The sequence below is a fragment of the Nothoprocta perdicaria genome, unplaced genomic scaffold, assembly GCF_003342845.1.
Source record: "Nothoprocta perdicaria isolate Ctin4 unplaced genomic scaffold, notPer1 scaffold_156, whole genome shotgun sequence".
In the NCBI taxonomy this organism is placed as follows: domain Eukaryota; kingdom Metazoa; phylum Chordata; class Aves; order Tinamiformes; family Tinamidae; genus Nothoprocta; species Nothoprocta perdicaria.
The window spans coordinates 1559742-1586398 of NW_020454716.1; the positions used below are offsets into that span (position 1 = coordinate 1559742).

General features: G+C 44.0%; 1 protein-coding gene across 1 annotated transcript in view; it reads right to left on the minus strand.

Annotated features, from left to right (window-relative positions):
• TSPAN18 (tetraspanin 18) overlaps window positions 1-26657 on the minus strand; it is a 103145-nt gene that overhangs the window by 58564 nt on the left and 17924 nt on the right. The window contains exon 2 of the mRNA XM_026035143.1: window positions 25439-25503. The gene's annotated coding sequence lies outside the window, so the exon portion shown is untranslated. The remainder of the gene's footprint in view (window positions 1-25438; window positions 25504-26657) is intronic.

Genomic DNA, 26657 nt, shown 5'->3' on the forward strand with positions numbered 1-26657 from the left:
AGCATTCAGCAGCTCTGCTTTGCCCGTGTTTTTCGTGACCAGGGTACCCACCCCATTCACTAGTGGACCCACGTTCTCCCTGACCTTCCTTTTGTTATTGATATATTTGAAGAAGTTTTTCTTGTTAYTCTTAACATCCYKTKMCAGATTCAATTCCAVYTGTGCCTTGGCTTTCCTTGTTGCATCCCTGCATTCCCTGACAACGCTCCTGTATTTATCCCAAGTGGCCTGTCCTTTTTTCCACATTCTATATACTGCTTTCTTCTGCTGGAGTTGTCTACATATGTAGACCTTTTTCATATAATTGCTTTTTTTTTCACATTGGGGAAAAATAACTACAATAAAGATTAAAATATTAATAACATAATAACAAGAAGGGCTAATATATTTTTTAAAGAAGCACCTGACTGAATAACTGAAGTTTTATAGCAAATTTGCTCATTGATGGCAATGCCCATTTTGCATTAATATTTCTACAAATACCCTTGTAAATGAGATTACCAGCAGGAACTGAAACAATTATTTTTAAGCAAATAGCAAGGACAGGCTGCAGAATAAGAATTTTGTAATTCAATGCAAATATTCTGTCAAGAAACTAGATCTTATGAATTATACGCATTCAGTCAAGGAGTAGAAATACTGTTGTGTGACCTGTATGTCAAAACCCAAACTGAATTGTGCAGCTGGAAGCTGAACACTTGAATAGCAACTATTGAAGACTAACAAGGAATTACTCGTAAACAATCATCAAACCAAGAAACAATCTATGAATAATTTCAAATAACTCATGCAATTGAGAAGTTGATAAGCTATTTAGAGACAATTTGGCAATAGAAGAACTTCCATAGAAAATTACATTTTTAAATTGTTACAAATTATTCATGTGGCCATCACAAGAACATTTCTGATTGATCATGATGAGACAAAAGTAATTATATCAGAGTTGAAAAGATTTTCTTTCATGAATTATCTTCTGTAACTGATCAGGTGTATTAAGCTAATATTTTTAGTTATATTTCTGCTGATCCCAAGACATGAGCCATTAGTAAGTGATGGAGATAAAATGATGATACTTAATAGCTTTGTCGTAATCTGATTAAGTAGTCTGATTTTCTCTCACCAAGTTTGAGCAAAACTGGACATCTGTGAATCTGTACATTAACACAGTAACGTCATTATTAAATCTCACTCACATGGACAGACACACCAAGTCATAATTTTATTCATTTGTTTTGTAGAAGAGCCATGATATCTTCAATTCCACACATCAGACCTCTCTTTTACGCTTTAAAAATACAAAGCTGCTGGATTTGTCACTATTTCCCACTAAGAAAAGAAACCTTTATGAGGCTAAATTCCCCAAGAGAATCCCCCCCTCTAAGAGTTGCAGGACTGGTATCCCAACCTGGACGTGATAATCAGGAGAAGACAGTAAGTGGTCCTTCCTTCTGCATAGTGAAGGAGATGAACCTTTCTGTGAAGGTGGGCAACCATTCTGTGTCAAGAATTTGCTGCATTTCCCACAATATTGCATGGAGAGGCAGCTAGTCGGTAAATATCCCTGATGCCTGTGGCAGCAGTTCCTGATGGTAACTGCATTCCACAAGCATTTCAGTTCATGGGAAAAACAGACAGACAGAAAAGGACAGGAAAAAGGTCACAAATATGCGACACATCAAGCGTAGAGTCCAATAGTTGGGAAGGGGCTCTCCATGGTTGCCTGATCAAGATTAACCACCTTTCTACCTGAATTCAGTCACACCTGGGTGACAGCCTGTCCCTGGACACTCTTTCTCTGTTTGGGACACCAATCAAAGGCATGTCAGGATTTTTCAGGAAATGTAAAAGAAACTGTAACAGCACTATGAAGAGCAAAGCAATGATGAACCTCAGTTTCCCAAGAGCTTCACAGCCTTCACTTGGCTCTGCTCTAAATAGAGTAGCAAATTTTTTCTCTCTCCTCCCCCTAACATACCCCTAACCTGTCACAGTTTCACAGCTACTCCAGTCAACGGTCCGTGATTAACATAAATCAGTGAAAATCAGGGAAACTGCTCTCAACATGTGTTTATTAGGGTTTGAAGGCTGATATTTCTATTTCAGACTTGAGAAACCACATTTGTACGATTAAAAGGTTGCCTCTCCCAACAATATCGACAGACCTAATAAAAGATACAACTTACTTTGCCTTGCCAAAGACAATGCCATTGCTAGATGCATTTCAGTACAGCTGTTCTCACTGAAATGAGTGAGAACTCAAATATTTCCCATTGCTTACCTGGGCTAATATTTTATTTGGTAGAGGATGAAGCAGTATCAGCAACAGCTTTCCCCTTGCAGCACACTGGAGCATCTGCTTGCTCTAACATTTGCTACCAGAGCAGACGGGATCTTGTCGTCCTCTTCCCAGGGCAAGCACTCAGGGAGGACGCGATCAGCAGGAGCAGAGCTTGCACTTGCAAGCCAGAGGACTTGCTTTCAAGCATCTACAGCGTATCGATGGAAGCCGCAGGTGGCAGCTGGTTAACATCATGTAACAGCGCTGCAGAAGGCTTCTGACCAGAAGTTAAAGAGAAGTTCCTAATTAATTGAGGCTTCCAAAGGAATGCAGGCGGACTGGTACCTCGGATACCCTGGCTAAGGCCCTTGCTGTTGCAACACGTGTTAGGGGATCTGCAGCGTTCAAAAGCAGCCAGAATCTCTGGTTTGTGTCTCCGTTAAAGATGCACCTCTAAATACCCAATTCAGTTCCCCCAGCCACAGCTCTCGCTTAGTGCTGTATTATAACAGCTCTTCCTTTTCCTTTCCCCCTTCCCTCTCACAGCACAGCCTTGCTCTGATCTCCCTCTCTGCTCCTGATAGCCAAAAGACTTTCCTGTTGAACAGATAAGAAGCCCAAAATGGGAATACTGGGGTCAGCACAAAACAATACTGTAATTGGCCCCTTCCCACCCAAGCTGGACATTTCACTTGGAAACAATCAGAACATATTCGTGAATCGGGAACCTTCTCGAGTACCACCAGAAGAGCAAGAAGCATGTGGAACAGGCATATAGAAAACCCAGTATCTTCAGATGCTCACTGGCGGAAAAATAGAATAACTTTATGATAACTTTCATACTGTATTGGCCAAAATGCCTGGGCGCAATAAATCAGCTTCTGCTTTCTGCTTAACCTTAAGACCTTTTAAATCCGTAAGTGGTGACTTTTGGGGCTGGAAATAAGCAAACAGAGATCAAAAAGCTCACCTAAGAAATATGAAAAAGGCTTAGAAGCTACCAGCCTCATTCCCCTAGATTAATCTGCTGTGCAAATTAGAAGATGCTAATAATTTATTTCTCATCTCTCTATCCACCAACTCCCTCTTGGTCCCCTTAAAACAGAAAAATGAATAATAATAAAATGTATGTGTCATTAACAACCCTGAATTCCCATTTCAAACTTCACATTAAAACATCAAAAGAAGTTCCCCAGCCCCCACTGCACGGGGTGATCAATGCCCCTTTACCGCTCTAGAGAAGATCTAAAGAGGCGCCTAATACATTTATTATGTTACAATCACCAGCACAAATTCTTTTAAAAATGTAATAATCCCTGCCTCATGATACTTAACTTCCCAGTAGGTTCCTTTGCATTCAGGTTAATAACATTTATATTAGGTAGGTAAAGAAAGGATTAACAGTGAATATGTTGAATCCAAGTTTATGACATTTTACGTCTTTCCTTTCTTTCCTTGCAGGCCTTCGTGGCCTCTATCTAGGACTTGACAAATAAATCCCATCTGGGATTTTTGCAAGCGTTTCTCAGTTAAGAACGTGGGATCAGAAGGTCTTCTCGTTTCTTCCCATCGCAGTTGTAGCAGTCAGGTCTCTGTTTCATTTGTTTTCCTAGTCCAACAGGAACTGGAGCAAACAAGGAGGGAGAGTATAACTCACCTTTCCTTAAGAAATTCTGTTCTTGCAAGTTTACTGTTTAGTACTGCTTTTTATGCACATTTTCTTTAGGACAAAATAACTCTGAGTTCGCTCTGGAAAATAACTCCAAGTTCTCTCACACTGTCAGACTTCAAGAGGGACCCAAACTCCTAAAACACAAGATGGGAAAGCAAGCTCTGCACATGACCTTGTATTCTGAACGAAAGGCAGGGGGTTTCTCTCCACTGTTTTTCCTTTCTGGAAACACAGCACCCAACTGATCTGCAAGCAGAGCCTGTCTTGCTCCAGGTGGGAGACTCCCGGAGCAACCTGCTGCAGGAGTCAAAGCAGCAAATGCGCCTTGATGTACCAGGAAGGCAGGGCAGGGAAAGCACCCCCAGCAACTCCCCACGCGATGCTACGTGAGCTCCTGCAGCTCGTCCTCCTCAAGGCCGATGCACAGGGAGGTCAATATCCATTGCAATGACCAGATGCAGGCAACAGCAACGGGGCTCACTGGGCACAGAGCACAGATAACTACGTGGGAAGAGGCAGGAGAGAAAATGAAAATCACAAAAAAAGGAGACAGGACCTGAAATTTTGAAGTGTTTTGACTTAATGAGAGGAGGGTTTTTACAAGTAGCAACCATGAACCTGTTCTAAATCACAAATATGAAAGAAAAACCTGCTGCCAGAAACCACCTGCCACCACATGTGTAATTAAAGTCTCTCTTCCCCACTGCAAACAGTAGGTATATTTTGAGGATTCTGTCATGTGTACAAAATGGAATGGAGCTGATAAAGAGAACTTCAAATTACTAAGAAACATTCAGAGCTGTTTACTATCTAAGCTTAGACTTCCAGCGCTCTACTTAGTGGTAGTCACCACAGCCAAACCCTTGCTTTAAGCAGGGAGGAGGACTGCAAAAGCAGCCAGGGACTCATGCCTGTCCAGTCCTATCAAGAGTTTCCAGACACTTTAGGCAGAGACTCTAATCCTCTTCCTCTGTCTGGGTTTGCCTGTTTCTGGAATTAGCAAATGTAGCAGATGCACTTCTCAAAGAAGTCCAGAATGAGACTGATCTGAGAGGTGGAAATTAGAACTTCCTTATAGTGGTCTTTTCCTCTGAGATGAGGCAGACTAGTACTGCTGCCTTACACACACACAGAGCAGCGGGATCCACACAGGCTGAGAAAAATCCAAGCATACTTGGTAGGGAAGAAAACGTCACAAGCATCGCCCTCCTTCTCTGATCCTCAGACACTGAACCGTCAAAACCCTGTCACGCTTCCTCCTCTTCAAAACAAAAAGATCTGGAATATGGAGGAGAGGTTATTTGCTTGTTTTAGTGAAAAATAAAAGTGCCCCCTCCCAACATAAACCTACCTGAAATGTGTTCTCAAAGGAAAAAAAAAAATAAAGCACTCACATATTAGCATTAGTTTTGCATGTAAAAATATCCACTTCTCACAAGTTCCACAGAAAACAGTGTGCCTTCCTGGGCCTCCAAACAACGGGGAACTAAATGTGGGTCACTGGCTCAAGCTGAGCTCGGGAATCATGACTGCTCCTTGGCCAAGGCTGCCGGGCAAGGCAGCCTCAGCATCACGCTCAACATCACGTCCCTCGGCATCAGCGGCAGCCGCTCACCATCATCCAGCACCTGCCGGGCACAGACAAGACGCACAGGGCTCCGAGAGGGAAGAAAAGCAAAGGAAGGCACTCTGCCTGCCTCACTGGATTCATATTCTAAGGCCATCCAATCTCACCCTGACACTGGGTACATGCAGCAACCAGCAGATGGATGCCTGTCAAAGCACCGCATCCTTTTACCTTTCTTACACTAAAGGCAGCACATCTATATTTGGTGACTCTTTTCTGAAAGCAAAGCTGGTCAAAACATTTTGAATTGCAAACTTTTTCAACCAACGCAAGAGAGGGAGACAGTTCCATTTTTTCCCGTTTTCAAATCACTATAGCTGAAAAGCTGCTTGGAAGAAAATAGCATTTAAAAAATATTTGGAGCTAACAGAGTGCAGTTCATGGGGCTCCAGAAGAGCTTGAAGCTTTCTGATGACCGTTTGGTAAGGAGGCTCTATTTTTAATGAGATTGCCTCAAAAGTAGAGATAGGAACCCAACTGCAGTGCAGCCAGCAGGCAGTCTGCACTTGGGTTAATCTAGTTTCAAATTTATCCTGATTTGCCAGGAAAGGACTAGGTAAATACAAAGAAACACTGCACTAACAGAGACAACATTTACACATTTGCGTGCCTGCCCTGTGTCATGCATTATAGCTCCATATCTGATCGATAGCCACGTACTAGATTGATCCGGTATGAGAGACAGTGATTGCAACAATTTGCTCCAAATTGCCGGCCACGGTGGTGTCCAGCTCTGCAGGAGCCAAGATCCTGCAAAAGCAAATGTCATACTCCTTAGTGACAGGTGAGAATGAGATGAAGTCTTTGTCTAACAGCAGTACATGGGAATAAATGGATCTGTATTTAATTCACACTGCTAGACCTGAGATCACATGCTTCCCCCTCCACACACCACAATGAAAGCAGAGAGGATATCTGCCCCCAGGGAAGGGCTCTCAGCATCTCTGGAAGGGGAATTCTGGCTCAGTTCCAGCTGTGGAGACCCATCCAGCTGTACAGCCACAGCAGATAACTATGTTGATGCAGTTTTTCCAAAGCCAACCTGGGTTGAAGAGTCAGATCTGCCCTTTCTACGTGTAACTCTTGGATAACCAGGTCACAGCTACAAACATCCATCAAAATTAAGAGATTAAAAATGTAAAACTGGAGACAACTTCCTGTGGCACCTGAACATAAAATCTCTTTCTCTAGATCTGTCTCCCAGTCCTCTGGGAATCATCCAGGTAGCTAACAAATACGTTAACATGGCTCTATGCCCCTGTTTTAATTCTTCTGCTTATTGGGCAAAACATCTAAGGTCTTCATATCATTAAGAGAGCAGAAAGAGACAGCAAGGCAACTAGAAGGACAGCATCCCAAAACACATGGAGATCTCAATTGCTGCCTGGTCCTCCTAAAGCTCCTCCTTCCCCAGGTACCACACGACTCATCGGATAGCAGCCTATTCCTATAGACAGGGACACCGGCAATCAGATTCCAGAACTCTCTTCCTCCCCTTACATGTCCATCCTTAGCCCTTCAGCAGCACATACAGACACATGCAGCACCCTGCTCATGGATGTTTGGGAAAGCTGCACTGCCAAGGCAGAGTTGCGCTGCAAACAAGTGATCTGGGGAGAAACAGTCACCTCTTGGCAAACACCCCTTTCGAAAATCAAATAAACAAACAAACCCTGGCTCTTCAAGCTGACGGAAGCACATAAAAAGTTCAAGCTGCAACTTCAAGCATAGCACATAAATCACTTATTGACCATTTACTGTACCCCACGCAAGTGAGGGCATTCTTCAAAGGCCTCTGACACAGGAGTATGTGAATTAACCTCATTTCTGTCTCATGGCAACAGAAAAATAACTCACCGAGTTGTGCTGAGCACTCTGGAAGTCATGTTGGCAAAGGGGGTATTTTCATCAGAACATAAATTATGTAGAAAGGATGCAAAATTATGCATGCAGGCACACGGCAGGGAGGGATCCAACTTCTCCCACTTGCAGCTGACATTAGTTCCTCAGTACACGCTTGCAAAGTCTCTGAAATCCCAACAGGAAGAATATAGAAGTCCAGGGTAGGGAGAAAATTCCAGCCATAAAATAGATGTAGTTCACCAGGAGTGATTTTCTCCTCACATTCTCCTTTCTAAGAAAACTTCTTATAGCAAACATAGCCTTAATTCAGCATATGATATAGAGTGTGGGCCGGATTTTCTTCTTGTTGACTTTAGTTTCTCGGCCTACGACTCCATTTTCTTTGGTGGTGTCACTCTCAGTACACAGTGGTGAAAGTGAGAGGCAAGTCAGGTCCCCAGGGTGCAACTCGGGCCCCAAATGGTAAGTTTTGTCCTTTGAAGTGGTCCAGTCACTCGCAGAAAATAACTAGAGTCCAGAGTGATTTTAAAAGCTCAGAGGAAATGATGTCAAGCAAGATACCAGGACACGAATTAGGCCAGGCACAATACAATAAATACCTTTACTTGTTCTAGCAACTGTTCTCTTGTTCTCCAACTGCAGATATCTCACTATTAGCTTTAGTAGACCTTCTAATTCTCCTTTCAAATCAGCAGAATTCAAACACTTGTACCAGATAAAACCAAGTAAACAAGCAAATTCTCCTGACAAGAAAATCTAGTTTTCCTCTCTGTTGAATCTGAAGCCCTTTAAGTCCTGGCTAGCAGCTGCAAGGAGCCCTGTGAAAGCTTGAGAGGTCTGTGAGCTCCATGCACACCAACACCAGCAGCCTCGCATGACGCCTCTCCCTCCCCTCGCAGGAAAGACAGGGATTAAATTTGTCAAATGGGGATAAGACGTTAACGGGGCCAATAAGGTTAGCCATGCCAAGCAATTCAGCAAACAATTCTGGAAAGAACGATTAGATCTAGGGTAACTAAGTATGATAAATGCTGACTTTAACCCAATTACTTACAACGATTTTAGCGGTCTGGGAGAACTCAGCACTCCAGCAGTGCAATCAATGAATGGTCCTGAAACTCAAGCTCTGTTCCTCCCTCCACCTCCAAAAGAACCAGAAATTCAAGCTACAGAAATCCTGGCAAGCAAAGATTTTTGAATTTGGCTCCTGATGCAGAAAGGAGAAGGTTTAACGTTTTTCCAAATCTCAAACCTTTGTTCTAGCTCTTATGCTAGATCCTAACAGCAGAAAACTCAAGATCCAATCTTGAAACTATTGTTTTTTTCCATTTCAAAAAAAAATCTTTCCTCAAACTTTTTTTTTATGGTGTTATATAAGTTAGCAAACAATGGAGACGTCTGCTTGGTCCCCGAAGACAGCCTTTTCTCCCTACATACACTATCAAATAGAATAGCCAAAAGAAAATATTTGTGTTACAGAAATGCTTCATTCTCTACTCTTTAACCTCCAAGCCCAGGACCCCAAAGCCATTATCTGCTCAAGACGGTGCCTCCACCTTCTCTGGCTCTGCACCTTTGCTCTCTAAGAGCGCAATTCACACCAGCCACAGGTCTGCAGGTCACGGGCTTGACGCAAAGATCAAGGGGTTTGCGAAGGATAAACCATTTTCATCAGATTTATAAAACTCTAGACTGGAAAAACAACCTGGTGTCTCAGCTACACAGTGCCACGTGACATTTAATAACAGCATAAAGAGCAAGTGTGGGTTAGGCCAAAGAGTTTCTCAGTCATCCTGGCTTTGATGCACGTGGCTTCAATAATAAACTCATTTGGTGTTCTCGTCCGCCTCCTGAGACTTTATCCAGAAGAAGTACTGCACGCGCCCCACCTTTCTTTTTTTTTTCCCAAAGTATCCTTCATTTATATCTTGAAAAAAGCCAACCTATGTTTTTTTTCATCTAATTTATGGTCCTGGTTTGTAGTAACATCAAAAGAAAAAAAGAAAAAGAAAAAAAAAAAAGGCAAATACAGGGAAGTTTCTGGTGAAATGTGAAATTACTTGGAGAAAATAAAAAAATAGCACTCTTAATAATAAAACTTGTAGAATGTAAATACTAAGTACAGATTCAAGGTGTTTGGGGTTTTTTTCCCCCTGAATTTCTGCATGTTAGAAAAAGCCTCCAAGTTACTGCAAACTGGCAACCTCCAAATCCAAGGATTACTTGGTAGAAAAAGAGTACGAAAATAATTTTTATTACAAGCATCCCCAGCTACAATGTTCTTTGAATTACTCTGGCTATTTAACACAGAGCTGAATACAAACAGGATGCACCACCATGGTCTGTGCTGAACCAGCAAGTCACTAAAATAAACAAAAAAAATTGCTTTTAGGTTACACAAAACCATATAAATAAGCAGGTTTTAAGTGTGTTTTCTCCACAGAAGGCTTCTACAAGCCAGGAAAATCCTCAGTGCTATCAGGGGAGAGCCAGAACACCTGGCTGCTCCGAGCAGCATTCGCACTGCTACTGGACTCTGTAGGACATAAGTGAGCACAGGGCGCTCCGGCCCTGTGCCAAATTCCCTACCATTGAATTATAACACTTTGTATCTTGATAGCTGAGGTTGGGCATGACTGATAAACTGGAAAAAAAGAAAGAAGCCAGTGTGAAGTTTGCTAAAGTAAGTGTGAAAATAGCCAAAAGTTCGCATTATCTAGGGAGAAACTACTCAAATGCAGAAGCAATTCATGGCCTGCTGGATGGGGGTTGGGAAAGAAACCCCTGCAAAATGACAACTCATCAAGTAAGGCAATAAAGCATCCAGCTTTAGCAGTGGCTCTCTGAAAATAATTACTGGAGCAGAGCCTAATACACTCCAGCTGCTCCTTCCCAGCTGAAGCTCGGGGGCACCGTTTACACCAAAAGAGCCAGGACCAGCACAGGAGAGTTTCCCTCCTCTCCCAGCGAGCGAGCAAAACGGTGCTTCCTACACAAAAATGCCAAATAAGGCAAGGAGCTGCTCCTGGGCTGCTTTTTCTCATTGCCCGGTTGCTCCTGTGACGTGAACGAGGCTCGCTGGGAATCAGCAGAGCAGCACTGTTGTTTTGTGTTCCTTACACAAAGCTTTGCTGGGCTGGGGCGACTAGGCGCTGATAGCCACGAAGCAGGTGGAATAACTCTGCTCGGCCAGGATCGGAACTGGCAGTACTTTCAGGCACAGAGAAGCCCAGAAACATGCAGAATTTTAATCAGGCCCAGCCTGTACTATGACCCCAAAACGGCATGAATTGAGGAATCCTTAGTGCTCTCTCTAACTTTATTGACAGCATTTGTTGGTCTGCTCAACAAGTGGCTAAGTACCACATTGCTCCACACGGAATTCCCACATAAGGTATAACATTTGTTTGGCCTCCGAGTTTTAAACGTTGCTGATGGGCATATGACTGCTACATAAATTGCATCTGCAGAAGAAAATGATTTTGAAGAGCAAGTACTTGAAACGCTAACAGTGCTTCTGAGCCGTCTGTCCCTCTCCAATCTGATTTCTTTTTCACTGAATTCTTTTTCCAAGAACTTGGGCTCATGTAAAAGAATTGCTAAATATAATAACCTCAGACAGCAGGGGAGATAGCTCCACGGGAGTCAATTTGCAGCACCGTGCAATACATTAGTACCAGAGGGTTTCCTTTTCCTGCAATAACAGTTCGCACGAATGTTGCATTAGTACACAATAATTTATGTTAGAAGACCGGATCACATGCAAGGCCCCGACTCAAGCCCAGCTTTTCCTCAGTCTTCCTCAGGCTCTGTGGCTGATGAGCCCCTCTGGGCTCCCCCCTGTCCTACTGCATGGAAATGCTGCAAGGGGCCTGCAAGACACACAGAGCTGGATGGCTAAACCAAAAATTGGGGTTCACAGAGGAGGCTGAACTAGCACGGAAGCTCCTTCAAGTGGAACTAAATAGAAGAGCAGGAACACGTTACAGTGGGTGAGGTGGATTATTTACTCCGTAGTTAATCTGATATTTTTTTTCCCCCAGAAAAATAGAATTACAGATACTAAAGGCAAGTGAAAGCCTAACTCCTACAGAAAGTGCAAGCCCCAGGCTTCCAGGCCGTAGGATATACTAGCACAAGGACAGCCTTACTCCAGCTGATACTGTTGACTTTCAAACCCTCCTACTGATGCTCTTCCACTTGTAAGACACTTGAGATAATTAAAAATGTTCTTCATGAGACAGCAGCATTTAGCTAAGAAGCGTATCTCCTGACTTAGCCAATATACTGACATCTGCTACGTCCTGGACAAAGGCGGAGAGCAACAACAGAGAGCAGTAACAGAGGAAACCGGGGGGAAAAGGAAACCCCGGCACCTCTATGTACCAGATAGAGGACAGCAAGTCTGCACTATCAGCTGGGCTCCTAAACTGACTCTAAAAAATAAGCTAAAAAATAAGGTAGGACACTGCTGCTCCTATGAAAAACAGTCCAGAATGTCTTTGGTATATTCCTTTTTCTAAGGATCAGAACAACTTTATTTTCATTCCAAATGACAACTTATAATGGGCATTAATTCCCTGGCAAAGGAGCAGACTGTACTCTGTAGAGGATGGACACAGAAACTACACAGACAAGACTGCTGCTGGGATAACATTTAGTTTAAATCTGATTTTTCTGGTGACACATAGAAGTGTTAGAAAATAATAAAGGCTGTCAAAATATTTTTCATAATAGACTCTGACACAGAGCATTTGTAAGACCCGCACAGTCTCCTACCCAGCTGGTGCATGAGCTGCTACCAAAAGATTCTGCAATTGCTAAGATGCCAGCCCAGCTTCTGTGGGAATTTGCCTTCCACTCCAGGCCAAAATACTCTGCTCCTTTACAGTTACACAGTCAGCTGCTCATCAGCCCACAGTGTCCTGTGCTCTCAGAAGTGGGTGCCTTGGGTTAGTGGAATGGCTGTCACACTAAGGGGCAATTTCTGACCCCCAAAAACTCAGTTACTCCAGAACAGCAGCAAGGGAAAGCACGGTAGCTGTGTAACATAAAGCACCTCTCTGACTGGGCTGGGGAGGGCAAAATGAGATGCCATGCCCCTGCTTTACATCTCCTTGCCACAGACGTGCTGCAAGCAGGGGTATGGGGGATTTCCATTTTTGCTATACGTTAAGAGCAAGATGGACAAAATAATTAAGAGGCACTCTCACTTTGAGAAGGCCAGGTTCATTTCAATCAGATAAGCTACTGTTCCCAGCCCTGGCTTGAGCTACCAGATCTGGAACAGAGTTAGGAAGGCTTTTTCTGCCCTTTTTTTTTTTTAAATTATACATGTAAAAGGGGAAATTAACAAATAAAAAAAATACAAAAACCCTACAAGAGGGTTTTTGCACCCACGCTCTCTGCCATAATAATGTTCACTAATTAAAACACAAAGCAGCCAGGGCTGCAGGATTAAGGGACACGGCTTCCTCTTTTCAAGCCTTGCCTGCTGACAGATCGCCTCATTCCTTCCTTGCTCTTGAACCTTTCAGAGAAAAAAAAAAAAAAAAATCCAGTTTGCTTATCTTACAGTGTGGAGTTGCCGTGGAAACCGCATCCCCCTGCGAGATGCTCTGTCATAACACTTCAGCACTGTATAGGGGGCTTAAAGACACAGCAGCCTCTGCTCTGAGGGCTTCCGAGTCAGCCGGGGGGGTTGCAGAGGAGCAGCTGTCAAAGCCAGGGCAAGTTTGGAGTTGAGGGAACAGAGATAGAGAGAATAGCAAAAAGATTCAGTTGCCTGGTTATTCACAAAAGTCTTCTTACACTAGTGGTGAATATTGATCAACACGTACTTTGATTTGGTGTAAGATGCATTTTGCCAGCCTCTGGGCTGCCGGTGGAGAGAGTGCTGGCACCAAGACACAACCCCATCACTCCAACACGGGTTAAGCACAAAGCACCTCTTTAGAAAGGGCTTTATGTCAGTTTAGTCTTTGAGTCCTATTTTCTCAGTCCTTTTGCAAGAAAGCAGAGGAAGCAGTAGCAGGCACAATAATTACCCATAATGAGAACAAGCCTCCTATAGCCTGTTCCTTAATTACAGGGATGGCTTCCAGGCTGTAATCACTAGGGGTCCAGATGGAAGTTCTCCAAGCTCTTTGAGGGACAGAACGTGTCAGTTATTAATTAAACATATGAGGCAATTAGCCTCAAAACTTCGCAGTAAATCACTACAGCTGTGTTACTTTCACTTTTTCCTTGGGTGACTGCAAGTCACAACGCACAGCACATTTCCCAGGGGAGGGTCACGAGGACTGCAGCCAAAAAGCATTCCCAAAACAAGACCTTTGTTGTTGGGTGGGAAAACGCATCTGCAGAAAGCTGCTTTTCTGAACTCAGCTACTTCACAGTGACATCCCCCAGGAGAGAGGACAAAATCTGCATGCAACAGCTACTCAATGCTCAAGCCATTCGGTACCCAAAGCAGTTGAATTCTCTCTGTCACCCCAAAAAGCAGCTTCAAACTGTTTTGGCACTCCAGGAGGAACTACTCCTTCATAACCCATCATCAGCTACTGACTTTAACACACTGTGCTAGAGCTTGCCAAAATTTCCAGCTCTGTAGCCTGCAGCAATTTCAGGACCTTGTTGCTGGAGGGGGTCATACATTTGATAACAAGATGCTGTGATAGCATCTTTTGTCAATGGCTAATTTAGGAACTCAGGTCAAAATCATCATGCCTGTTAAAGCCTAATTAGTAATTTACACCAGTAGTTAAAACCTGATTATTATTTTATACTAGTATACTTGTATTCACACACCAAAACTCCCCTCAGTCATGTCAAGATGAATTTGAGGACACTGTGTTACTACACAGTATTTACTCTACCTGCGTCTCAGTAATTCAGCTGGAGATTCTGTAACCTACAAGAAACTCCGTTTATTTCCCTGCACTTTTCTCATGTGCAGCTGACAAATGGTGGATCAACTCATTACTGACAATACTAAGAACTGGGTGGCGACCTTAGCTTGGTTTTACACTAATGCATGCAGCACTCTGGCCCGTTTCCTTACACGTTAGCATGCCTGAAGACCACAGTTAGAGAAAGCTCATAAGAAGAGCGGATAAAAATGACATGTGCATTCTGTGATCAACTGCTGTAAGCTCCCACTGGTATTTCTTAAGGAATTAGGTACGATGGATCTGTCAGCAGTAAGTGAGAGTACAGAGAGCGTGACGGTCTAAAGGAGGTCCAAGCCCATCAAAGGTTGTTAAAGTTGGAGAGGAGAATGTACTTGTACTCTCGATAAGCAAGAGAACAGAATAGAGCAGTTCACATGCCAGACAGCCTGGTGGTCGTTCACCTTTTGGACAGTTGAATTCAACAGGACAACAAATGATTCATGGGCAGAATAGTACTATTTTGTGTGCCAGCAGTACCCTTTCATTTAGAAATATTTTCCCTTTCTGGTCCACTGGCCAAATCTAAACAAGCATGACCTTTTATGGCAAATCATATATTTTATATATATATATATAAATCAAAAATTGTATATAAAACCATTTTTCCACATCCTTGTCACGGTAGCCATGTAAGCAAAAAAGCAGCAAACATTTAAATGTGAAGTTCACATGGGTTGTTGTTAATTCTATTAAATTCAATCTGAAACGCTGAGTAGCAAGAACTTCAGAATGCGTTTCCAAGAAATTCAAAGCTTCCTTCTCAGAAGCAGGTAAGTAAAACCACACTTGTGCAGTCACACACATTATATTTAAAGGGATCTTTAATAGAACTTTCCTATTTTTCATTAGGCTAGAGCAAACCATTGACTTCTCCCCACAGCCCTTGCCATTCTCAAAATAAACTTGACAATACTTGTTCTTCAGCTACAAGAAATAGGCCGTATGCAAGGAGGAAGGGAGAGTTCATCTTCAGTAAAAAGAATGCATCTTATATATTTTAAGGTCCTTTTCAGAATAGAAATGAAGTCATTTGTTATCATCACTTCCCAGGTAGGTCCTGAAAATACTTTCAGCAGACTGTCAGTTGCTGTGTAGGTCAAGCCATTCCATGGCCCTGCCTAGAGTATTCATAATGTTTTAACAGACGTAGCATTTTTGTTTTCCATAACAGAAAAGAAAATACTAAAGATAATTAAAAAAAAAAAAAAGTAATTTAACAACACTGAAACATTTAAACCTTGAGGGTCCTTCACATTCATGAAAGCAGGGAAGTTGTTTAGTATACAGGAGGTTACCCAAGAGTAATCTGATGCAAACAAGCATCAAAATCAACTCAAACATCAAATGAATAATCCTTAATTAAATATGCTGGGGATTTTATCAGCCTATTACTAGACTCTTGATTTTTTTTTTTTCCTTTTTTGGTTCTTTTTTTTTTCACAGGACTCAGGCACGAATAAGAGCATTAAATATTCCATGTATACTGAGAAAATAAATGAGGGAGAATCGACACAAGCAACTTCAAACGCTTCCGATGACCCTGCAGTGTACTTGCAAAAAGGTGGAACTTCATCTCGGCCAACTGAGAACACATTGTCGCTGCCAAACAAGTCCCAGGAACATTGTGGTTAAGAAGATTCTGCTTTGCAGAGCCCGGGGGTGGCTGGCAAGAAGCTTTGCCACTTTGTGATGCACAGGCTGCCTTTGTCCTTCACTGCCTTTTTTTTGTTGTTGTTTTTTTGGATCAGTTCGAGACCTCTCTGCCTAATTGCATCCTCTACATGAGTGAGACAAGATTTATAATGGAGCAGAGTTTGTAGGGATTAACTTTGATGCTGGTACAAGGCCCATCCAGAAGCGACAGCGAAACATTTGTATTAGTTGTTGTCCCTGCCAAGGCATAACAGAGAAATGCATCACACAGGCCAGCAACCTCCCAGATTAGTACTGATTTTACCTCATGCCACTTTACTGCTGTTAATCATGGGAAGCAGCAGCAAATACAAAGCAGAAAGCCATCATACTTTCAAATTCTGTTATTGAAAGGGATGAGCGAAGTCCCTGTTCGGGTAGACCTCAAAGGCAAGAGTTGAAGAGACACCACAGCATAACTGGAGGAATATCTACTAAGACCCTTATTGAAAGGTGTCAGGAAAATGCCTGGAGGGCTGTCCCAGCCCTCGCTAGAGCCTAGCCTGAGATGCTTAGATGTGTGTTTTACTCCAAAGAGGCCCCCAGTACCAATTATAGCAGCAGCCGTCATGCTTCCATTTGCAAAACAATGACAGGTAGGAGGACAAGCCTACTCTCTCTCTTGCTGCTACAGATCTCTTGGCATAGAGCAGAGGCGTATGAGATACTTCACTGTGAGCATGTAAATATGTATTCACATATGTAAATTATGGTGTCCAAAATACTGGCATCACTGCGATTCCCTGAGTGTGATACTAGTGCCAGATATAAATCACCGAATGCAACAGAAGAGAAATAAACCCAGGAAAACAAACAAAACAGGGCTTCTCTCTTTCAACAGGGAAGAAGGGTTCTTTGCAGTCTCTCATCCGAGGGACCTCTACAGTTGCAATCCAGCTGGAAAAAAAAAATATTATATATATATAGTTCGAAAGTATAGTGATGTGGTTAACAGTAAACAATCCTAGAAAGAAGCCCTCTTCCTGAGAAAGCCTGTGACACATCATAGTCAGCATAGCTGGACAGGTTAACTGGCTTTCAAAGAGATGCTGGCTGCCCCAGTGTGGGGCAGTCCCTACTGCTGCCCCGCTCACGTGGCGTAATGGCTCCTGCAGCTGCCTATGAGGGTATTTCTCTTCTTCCACCTCTTAGGCAAGGGGCATCCTTTATGACTGGCACTCGAATCCTGCAGGACACCTCCAGCCACACAGAGCTGCTTCTCTTTGAGAGCTTTGCTTTCATGGGTTGACTAATGCCTTGCTCAGCTCTCACTCAGTTTCCCCTATCAAATCCAAGTTGAAATAATTTTAACTCAATCTGTACGTACAAGTATAAAGGTTTATCCACTGCTTGCATAGAGCCTCTATCATTAGTTCAACACGTAAAGGTCAACAGATAAACATCACTGTCACTGACAACTGAAACCCTGTAAAAAGAGCAAATCTTCTTGCCACATGTCTAAGAGGTTAAAAAATATTACCTTCCTATCATTTTCTGCTTTTTATCACTCTGCTTCCACAGGGCTAAAACACTGGTCTCAACTATAAACCTCGCTCTTTCGAAGTCTTTTCCAAAACTGTTTCTTTGCAACACTGGATACCTCCATTCCCAGCATACGTGGCTATTCTTATTACTGAACAAAACTAGTTTGCAGAAAATATCCAGTTATCCCAGCACCCCATCCTGCTTCTGAAAGAAGGGTTTGCAGTCAGCAGGGGCAAGCAGGACACGTAACCTCAGACCGACTGTGGTGCAGAAACCTCTCCATCACGTCGCATCCTCCTGAGCGCAGTGAGACCAGGCGACAGGCTGGGCCCGACAGCTCTGTGACGTCCTCTCTGTTCACCCGCTGAGTGTAGAAAAGCTTTTCATGGTGGCTGGCATGAAGAATAATGTTAACTTGAGATACACACAGATACACACGCTCGCTTTGCTAGAGTGTGGATTAAGGGCTTGCTTCAAGGCCTTTCAGAACAGGCCCTGCCGCTGGGGAACACAAGAGGATCCTGTCATTACCCCACTCCTCTGTTGTGGGACTTCCTTCCCCACGGGGACCCCCCTGCAAAGCCCTGCATCTCCTCAGGCAGGAAACCTCGCTACCCCCAGGAAAGCTGCTCCGGAGCCGTCCCAGCCCTGCGCTTTCTGCCGCGTGAGAAGCGACGCGGCCGGCCGGGGAGGCCTCGAGCGCTGCACCGGCAGCGACGTGAACAACGAGGGTGTCCTCAGTGCCACTGCAGAGCAACAGCAGCTGCAGACAAGGCTTGGGTGTGTGAAGTGCTCGCAGAGGACGGGCGAGCACCATGTTTCAGTCGACAGAACAAAGCACATTTAATGTACATGTAGCTGTGCTGCTTGATAGCATGAGAGGCCACTAAAGAGCTAAAGGCTGCCAAAAACATCCTTCAAGGGAAAAAAATCAAAACAAAACACAGCAGTAACAAAAAGCTACGTGAAGCCACACGCAATGGAGGAAAGAAAGCAGCCCATCACTTCACAAAGAGGCTTCAAACTGTACAGAGGGGCCTCCAGGAGCCCAGAGCGTGCTGGACACATCTGTGGAACATGTGGCAGTACCAAACTAAGCACATCACACCTGGCTGACTGGAACGAGACAAGGTAGTGCTGCGTGGACTTATTCACTCAGCCATATTGATGTAGCCGTCCTGCTTCCAGTGCCAGAAGTAGCTTAATGAACACCACGGCTGGCATCTCCTCAGTACCTCCTACAGGCAAGGGTTAAACCTCGCTTTTATGCCTCCCTATATTCCTCTTCTCCTCTTTGTACTTCCATTGCACTCCTTGTAAAATGAAGGGCAACATCAGTTAGGTCACCTAGCAAATGCTAGCTTACCTAGCTAGGTTACACTAGGTTATATAGCTGTAGCTTTCTCCTAGAGGGACACTGCAGCCATGAAGCTACCACCACAGTTAGTGATTTCAAGTCTAATCAGGAGCAGGAAGCTGCAAACTGTGCAACAGAAGCGGTGCACAACATGCACGCTAAGCATAGCAAGTGCACGTTAGGCCAGGAGCAGCTATCCATGCCACATTCAAGGTCCTCAAGATGACTTTCACATGTGTCTGAAGGAACCTGATGCAACAACCCTTCCATTCAACATCTCTTGAGCTTCAAGCCAGAGCTTCAGAAAGCTGCTCAGGGTCGGCTGGGACAGACTGCAGCACCAGTACTGCAGCATCACTAAGTGCAGGAGGGTGTTTTTGCCTTTCATGCCGACCAGGCTGTGGGAGCTGTGAGAGGGGAGCCCAGACCAGGAATCAGGAGCTGCCACTCGTTTCCTGGCTCTGGCACAGAGTTCCTTATCAAGCTGCAGGCGACTCTGCCTTGGCAACTCCCACAGTAGCCCGAGGTGCCTCTGTGACTCAGCTTTCCCATCCATACAACAAAGCATTTCTGTTTCTCGCTGAAGAACTGTATTACCTATGGTTTGCACACCGCTAGAAAGAGATCAAACAGGATACTTCCTCGGGAGAGGCATCAAGAAGCACAAGCTCTTGTCCCAACTTGAAAGATATAAGAAGGTAATATCTTTGAGCCTCCTGTATCCCCATCAGCAAAATCCACCTACACCTGTAATTCGCTTTGAAATCAGGGAAAACACGCTAATTGTTCAGAATTACCTGCTGCTGCTTAGACCATCCACATCTAAGAGTATTTATTCTCTGAAGACATGAACTTGCTCTCTCCCCAGGTTTGGGAAAATCCCAGCTCCACAGCAGCACAGCACTGCCTTTTGAAAGTCCCACTGAGATCTGTACTACAAGAGCTTGCCTGCCCGAACTTACATATCAGATCAGAACAAAAATACATTACTGTGAAATGCATAAAACATGTCAAAGCAAGCTATTTCCAGATGATTTAGCCAGGAACATCTGACCAAACCAAAGTTTGCATTAAACACACACCGAGGATTTTCGTTTTTTCCCTTTTTCTGTGGGCAATCAGCGTTTGAGTTCCTCTGCCCCAGGAGGTACTGGCACAAGCCACTCTGATTAGACTCAGGAGGAGGAGCAAATAGACAGTTACTTTAATAACAATCTTATCTTAGGACAGAAATGAGATTAGGTGTCTATCTACAGTGATTCCCCCTCAGATATACAGTGTTAAAAGGTCTGATTAGGCAGCATGGGATAGAGAAGGAATTTCCCCACAGAGCATGTTGACAAGTAAATCAACTCCTTCTACTTCTCCTCCTAATGGTCCCTTGCAAGCAGTGAAAATCATCTGTTGGGGGAAGTCACCATAAACACCAGCTCCTCAGTAGATGTCTCTGAAAATTCATTTGGGAAATCTCTTCTTCCTAGTTTTTTACTTCTCTAGACAGTCTTGGAAGTCAAAAGCAACAAATGAGATTGGCTGGCACCTTCCCTGCTAATGGGGAACAACTGCCTCCAGCTATGACTTCTACTCTTTATTTTAATTCTGTATTCTACTCCCAAAATTCCCAAGCGATGGAGCATGCATTAGCTCTCTGTGAACCTAGTGAACAATAACACTTGGAAGCTCCCCTGAAATAGTTTTGATTTTATTTCTGTAACTTTATCCCATTCTTCTTAATTACTCCCTTTACAACACCCAAACTAATTCCTCTTCCCTGGGTGTTGTAGAGTCTTCATATCTCTGGAATGATCACAAGTAACAGGGCAACATCAAGAGATATTGACAGAACATCCCAGAGATAAGTGCTGCTTAAAACATCCCAGATAAGTGCTGCTTAAAACAAACCCTCAAAAGAAAGGACAATATAGTAGTAGGATAGAAGCCAAGCTTCTCAGAAGTTTGCTTCTATCATAGCTAGACCGACAAGTTTATGCTTGGGGCTTATAAATATTCTTGGGATAAACACCACAGACTAGGCATTCAGAAATGCCAACATTGCTGCCAATAATTCTGCATGTTGTAGGTTCCACAGCAACTAGGTGCGTGGAGAAGAGAGGCAGCTTCAGCAACAGAACTGCTACTGGTAACCAGCAGTTTCATAAACCCTTTACATTGCGCAGCTACAGGAGAGGAACACAAAACACAAAAGCTACAAAACACTAAAATTACCAGAAATTATTCCACACACACACACACACACGAGAGATTAACAGATTGGGTAAAACCAACTGATAAAAGAAGAGTTGCTAGCAAAAAGGCAGAGATAAACTTTCTCTGTGCAGTACTATGACAGCACTGTTCTTCAATATTTGCAGTTTTCTTTACACATCTACTCAGACTAAGAAGAATAACCCTATAAAAATATGTAAGTAAGCAGGCACAACAAGAGGGCCAACTGCCATACTTCTGCTTTGCTCATCTCAACTCACAGCATTTGTTTAGTTATAATCCTTCATATAGGGAGCTTATTTATACAGACAGGGGATTTCTGGAATTCTGCAGGATTAGTCAATCTACAGCATTCTCAAGGCATGAATTTCAGCATCAGAATCACGCTGCCTAGATATTCAACGCCTAGAGTAAATATTTGTGCCGAGGAAGGTTAAATAGATTAGCCAAGATGAAGCCAGGGTGCTCTGCTTATTTACTCAGAAGATTTAATATTGCTCTTCATCATTTAAGGAGCCTAGCTAAAAAGAAAAATGACACACAACAAGCCAAGCACACTTACCCAACCTGAAGTGAGGCAGCAACAAGACCTCTGTCATCTCCAGCCTAGGTGTGCATGCGAAAGCCACACACTGAATCACAAATCTCACTCCTGGACCTTATTGTGGGAAATGCACAGAAAAAAAACACAGCTTCTGCACTAGCTTGCTGCTCTGGATTTCAGCTGCACCAGGAAATAGGATAAGCAAAATCGCTCCCCCCTCAACCCCTCCAGGTTCTATTCAAAAGCAAGATGGAGATAATTGGTGTGAAAACCATTTGCAGTTCGGTTATACTTTAAAGATGTAAGGAGGCAGTTATGCACAAGCCTGTGTGAGACTAGATTGTCTCCACAGACAAGCCACAGTATTGCAGCAGAAGGAATTTCCAAAAAACCTCTTAGCAGCGCCCCAGCTCCGTTTGCATCAAAATCAACAATAAATTCGCACCCAGCACAGACAGAGCACTGTGAACCTGTTCCAATTCCTTATCCCACCTGGTTCACTCTCCGCACTCGCAGTGCAGCTTTTCCACAGCATGCCAAGTGCCTCCTCCAAAGCCCCTTCACTGCCAACAGCTTTGGAGGAGGCTCTATAGGAACGGTATTTAAGCATTATTGACAGGAAGCTCGTTTGTTTGATTTCACTGTTGGATACATGTAGATTAAAAGCAAAATGATAAGCAGTTTAATAATAAGAGGAGACTGCTTGTATATCAGAAGTTACAAAATTAGCACAAGCTAAGAATTCAAGGAAGGACAGGAAGGTAACGGGGAGCTTACATTTCAGTCCATTTCTTCAGTGTTAACTTCTGAATCAATCATATTCAAAAACACAGACATCACAAAGTTTGTTATTAGTGTACCAGGAAAACATGAGTGGTGTCTCAACTGAATGYCCCTGCATGAAACCCTTCCCACTCTCCAGCTTTACCTCCTCCGCTGCTATCTGCTACGTGCTCTCCATCGCCACTGAGTTTTGTGGCTTGTTTACTGCACTGCCAAGGAAACTCAGAGTAAGTTTGGTCACTTTGGAAAAGGAAAAAGGACCTCCTCCCAAACCACACTTACTCTGAGCAGATACAACATTCCTAAGAAGCTTTCAAGCTGACTGCCTTTTAAATTTAGAGGGGAAGGAAGGAGGAAAGAAAAAAAAAATAGGGCTTACTCTTGACTCTTGAAAGCTGCATTTCCCTCCCCATTCCCCTTAAAAAAATCTCCAGGAATGCTTGAGAAAAATAAAAATCAAGTTCTCCAGATCTTTATCTCATGCTATTTTTGAGACRCTTTTGTTTTATTTCTTTGTTCTTGACACCTTTTGGATTAAAGAACTTTCATAGACAGGACATGTGCAAGCAGATCCTTCACCCTGCCAAATTTCTGACCCTGAAACTAGGCAGGGGCAATTTCCCCAGGACAAACCTGCACCATTCAGTTGTGGGAGTTTCCAGGAAAATCACAGTCCAGCCACAACTGCAGAGCTAAGCGTGGCCATGGTTTTACTAATGTCAGCTTGCAGAAAGAAGTTTTGGAAACATAACGCATCCATCCAAAGTGAATTCCATCCACCAGCCACCACAAGTCCCCTTGGGACTGGCTTTGGCCTTAAGCAGCACCTAAATGGCACAAGAGCCATGCGCCAACACCCTTTGCTTCAATAGCCAGTTTGGAGTCCTGTGTCAAGCACTGCCATGGCTGGAAATACTGTTATATTTTGGCAGACACAGTTTATGCTTATCCTGAAATTGTGGGTGATGACTAAATTACACTTTAACACGATAAAGAGRAGAGTCTGCTTTTCCTGTTGACCTCCCTCTGCCTGCTGCCACGTCTTCAGCGCTCCTCCCTCCTCCTCCTCAGTCAGGCTGCCCTATTAACCTTCTCCATATCCCACCCATCCAAATTTGCACATTATTAAGCATCCAAAGCCTTTTGTTCAAGGTCCTTAAGCAAAATTATAGCTGCTGCATTTCCTGGCAAGAGGTGCCTTATACCCTGCAATCATTTAGGGCAGCTTTAATAGGCTCATTTCTCCCAAACACAAAAACAGGGCATGCCAGACAAACTGAAGGACATGTCCTTTCCCGAATTCCACAGGGCAAGATAAGCCTCTGAGCCTCCTGCTTACTTTATCTCAACTAAGCAATTTCCCCCATTTTCCCATCCAGTGGGAAACTAATCATTTACCACCGAGGCATGGAACAGGTTAAAGTTTCTTCTGCCTTGTCTCAGCTCCCTTTGCAGATTAGGAGCAAACAATGAAGTCTCGGCGCTCTGCGATACTGCTAATGCTTCCTGTGGGGATAGCAGCGCCTGCTGCAAAGAGGATTATGATTACACTTTAAGAGGAGTGTGCACTATCCTGCCGYAAGAGGCACAGACTTATCAGGAAAGAAACCAAGCTGCCCCCAAACTATGCACATGGGACTGCCGCCCGCCTCCAGCACGGCTGCTGGCTCTGCTTCAGATCACACAGCCGCTTATCGGGAGCGATACGGCAGCGGCTGCRCTCGCAGCGGGAGCGGGTGGGGAAGAGCCCGGGAATGCTGTGCAAGCAGCTCGCGTACGGTCCCTGTCAGAGCACACAGCAGCRTTTACGCATCACACGCCGCACTCATCTGCGCCCAAGGACGGAGCTGACCGGAGCTGGAATAAACACCAGCGGATCGGTGTGAGCTGCGGTGACGCTGGCTGGCCTGATGCACGCGGGATTGCCAGTGCTAGCACACGAAACCAGACCACCCTGCCACAACACACACCATCAGTGAGATCTGCTTGGGGCGGGGGCAGCTCCGAAGTGCAGCTTCAAGTGGTGGGAAGGGCCTCCATCGGACCTTCCAGTCCTGCTGCCGAGCAGAGCGCCAACTCAACTGGGACGAGAGCAAGAAGCTGCCTCTGAGGGCTCCCAAGACACTGCCCATCACTCGGGGCCCTCACAGGCACTACCAGCAAGACAGCAGCTTACTCACACACATACTGGTCTACTTGCCATTAGAAAAATTACACAACTTTTTTTTTTTTTTTAAATAACTAGAGCTGCAGACAAGCTACTCATCCTGCATTTCTTGACTTCAAAGCATTCTTAGCTGGTGGGTGCAGCCTGCCACTAAAGCCAATGCCCACTCAGCTTGACTCTTCTTTCCCTAATGGCTTCATGGTTCAGAACAGGAGAACTCAAGGTCTGATGCTGGCTGAAGTCTCTCATTTGTAATAGAAACATCATGCTGATGTGACACAGAGGATTTTTTATGGCATCATCATCAATATTTTTCTCCTAGTTATTAACAAAATTGATGCAAATTGAGAGTTTGCATACATTCCCCTTACCCCAAATTCTGCTCCGAGGGGTTTAATAGCCACTAACGAGCAGCCAGGGAGCTAAAACAGAACAGTACCATTAAGATGTGCGCTCCTTGATTTTTACATGTGCAGAAATCCTGAGCTTCACTCAGCCCACTCCCCTTCCCGAGTGKCACTGTCTCATTACAGAGCATTGTTCCAAGCAGTATTTGCCACCTCACAGCACACACAGGGAAAGTCATGGACCAGACCCTCCAACYGAGCACAACGCAGAGCAGCCTTATTAAGATGCTCACAGGGCTCTTCAATGAAACGTTGCCCGCTGTAAACCAAGCTGCTTGGCCCGTGCAGAGGGCTAGTCTCTTAGAGACAGCGAAGGCTGGATGCTCTTAATTAGCCCAAACAAACCTCCTCGTGCTGCTGCAGCTCACGGAGCTCTCTACTAACCTTCACTGCTGGGTGCCGGACTCCGCTGCGTTCCCACTCTATCCGCCTTTCCTTACTATTAATCTCTGTGGAAGAGAAGAAAAAGAAAGAGAGCTGAAAGACAAAAAATTAGGCTGGTTTAATTCTCCAAAAGCRTTACACAAACTAAACCAGGAAATTTCCCATTAGCTTTCAACCATTCCGTACTTTAGGGGACAGGCAGAGATCTGAATTTCAAATCATTGGTTGTATTTGACACTCTTCTATCCGCTCTGGGAACAAAGGGGACAGAGGTGKTAGCAGTAATAAATGAAATAGAGCACTGTCTTTCAAATCCTAATCAAGTCATCACTAGCTCAGAGCCTAGGGGAAGGCAAAATTTGTCTGTTTTTTGCAGTTCACATCCTGAGAGCAAGTTGATGCAGCAGCAAAGTGAAGCTATGCAAAGAAGCTTCACAACACAGAGGAAACCTCCTCCTTCGAGGGCCTAACAGACAGACACTGTAAACACTTTGACAAATATCTCTTGTAAGAGGATTACTGAGATCATTTGATAACTGGTTCTGCAGAAAGGGGCTAAAGGAGGAAAAGCAGCAGTAACAAAGGGGGCGAACACAAAAGACAGTAGCAGAAAAACARCCAAAACAAAACTTTGTGAAGATGGAGGTTGAATGTGTGAGCTTAAGAACAAAGAGGTTAAGTGGATTTACATCTGGATAAAGGGTGCCTCATCACCTCTGCAGACAAGTCTTCTGTATATTGGCAACATGGATACTGACTTGCATCAGCAAAGCCAGGATGAGCCTTCCACACATTAAGTCTAGTCAATATAWCTGTATTCCATCCAGTTTCAGGAACTCAGAGAGAGTCCTTGATTGTCAGGGACATTCATCATCACACTGTAGAGACCTCTGATGTCCTCTGCAGAGCAGACCCAGGCTTTTGATATAAGCCAAAGGAGAAGCAGAGAGCAAGCACRCCAGGCCACTTTGCCAGGCCACACTCAGCAGCAAGGCAGGTGGGACAATGCTTGGCAAAGGGCAGCTCTAAAAGGTTGGGCAGGACCGGTCAAAACCGCTGCCCGAGAGGAAGGTGGAAGCAAGAGATCACAAGCAAACGTATGTTTAAATATTACAACTCTTTCCTGTTTGCAAAAGCAAGGCTAAGCTTGCCAACACTCTACCTTACTCAACATTTAATTGTAGGCAKAAATTATTTAGATGGCTAGATGTCTGACTTC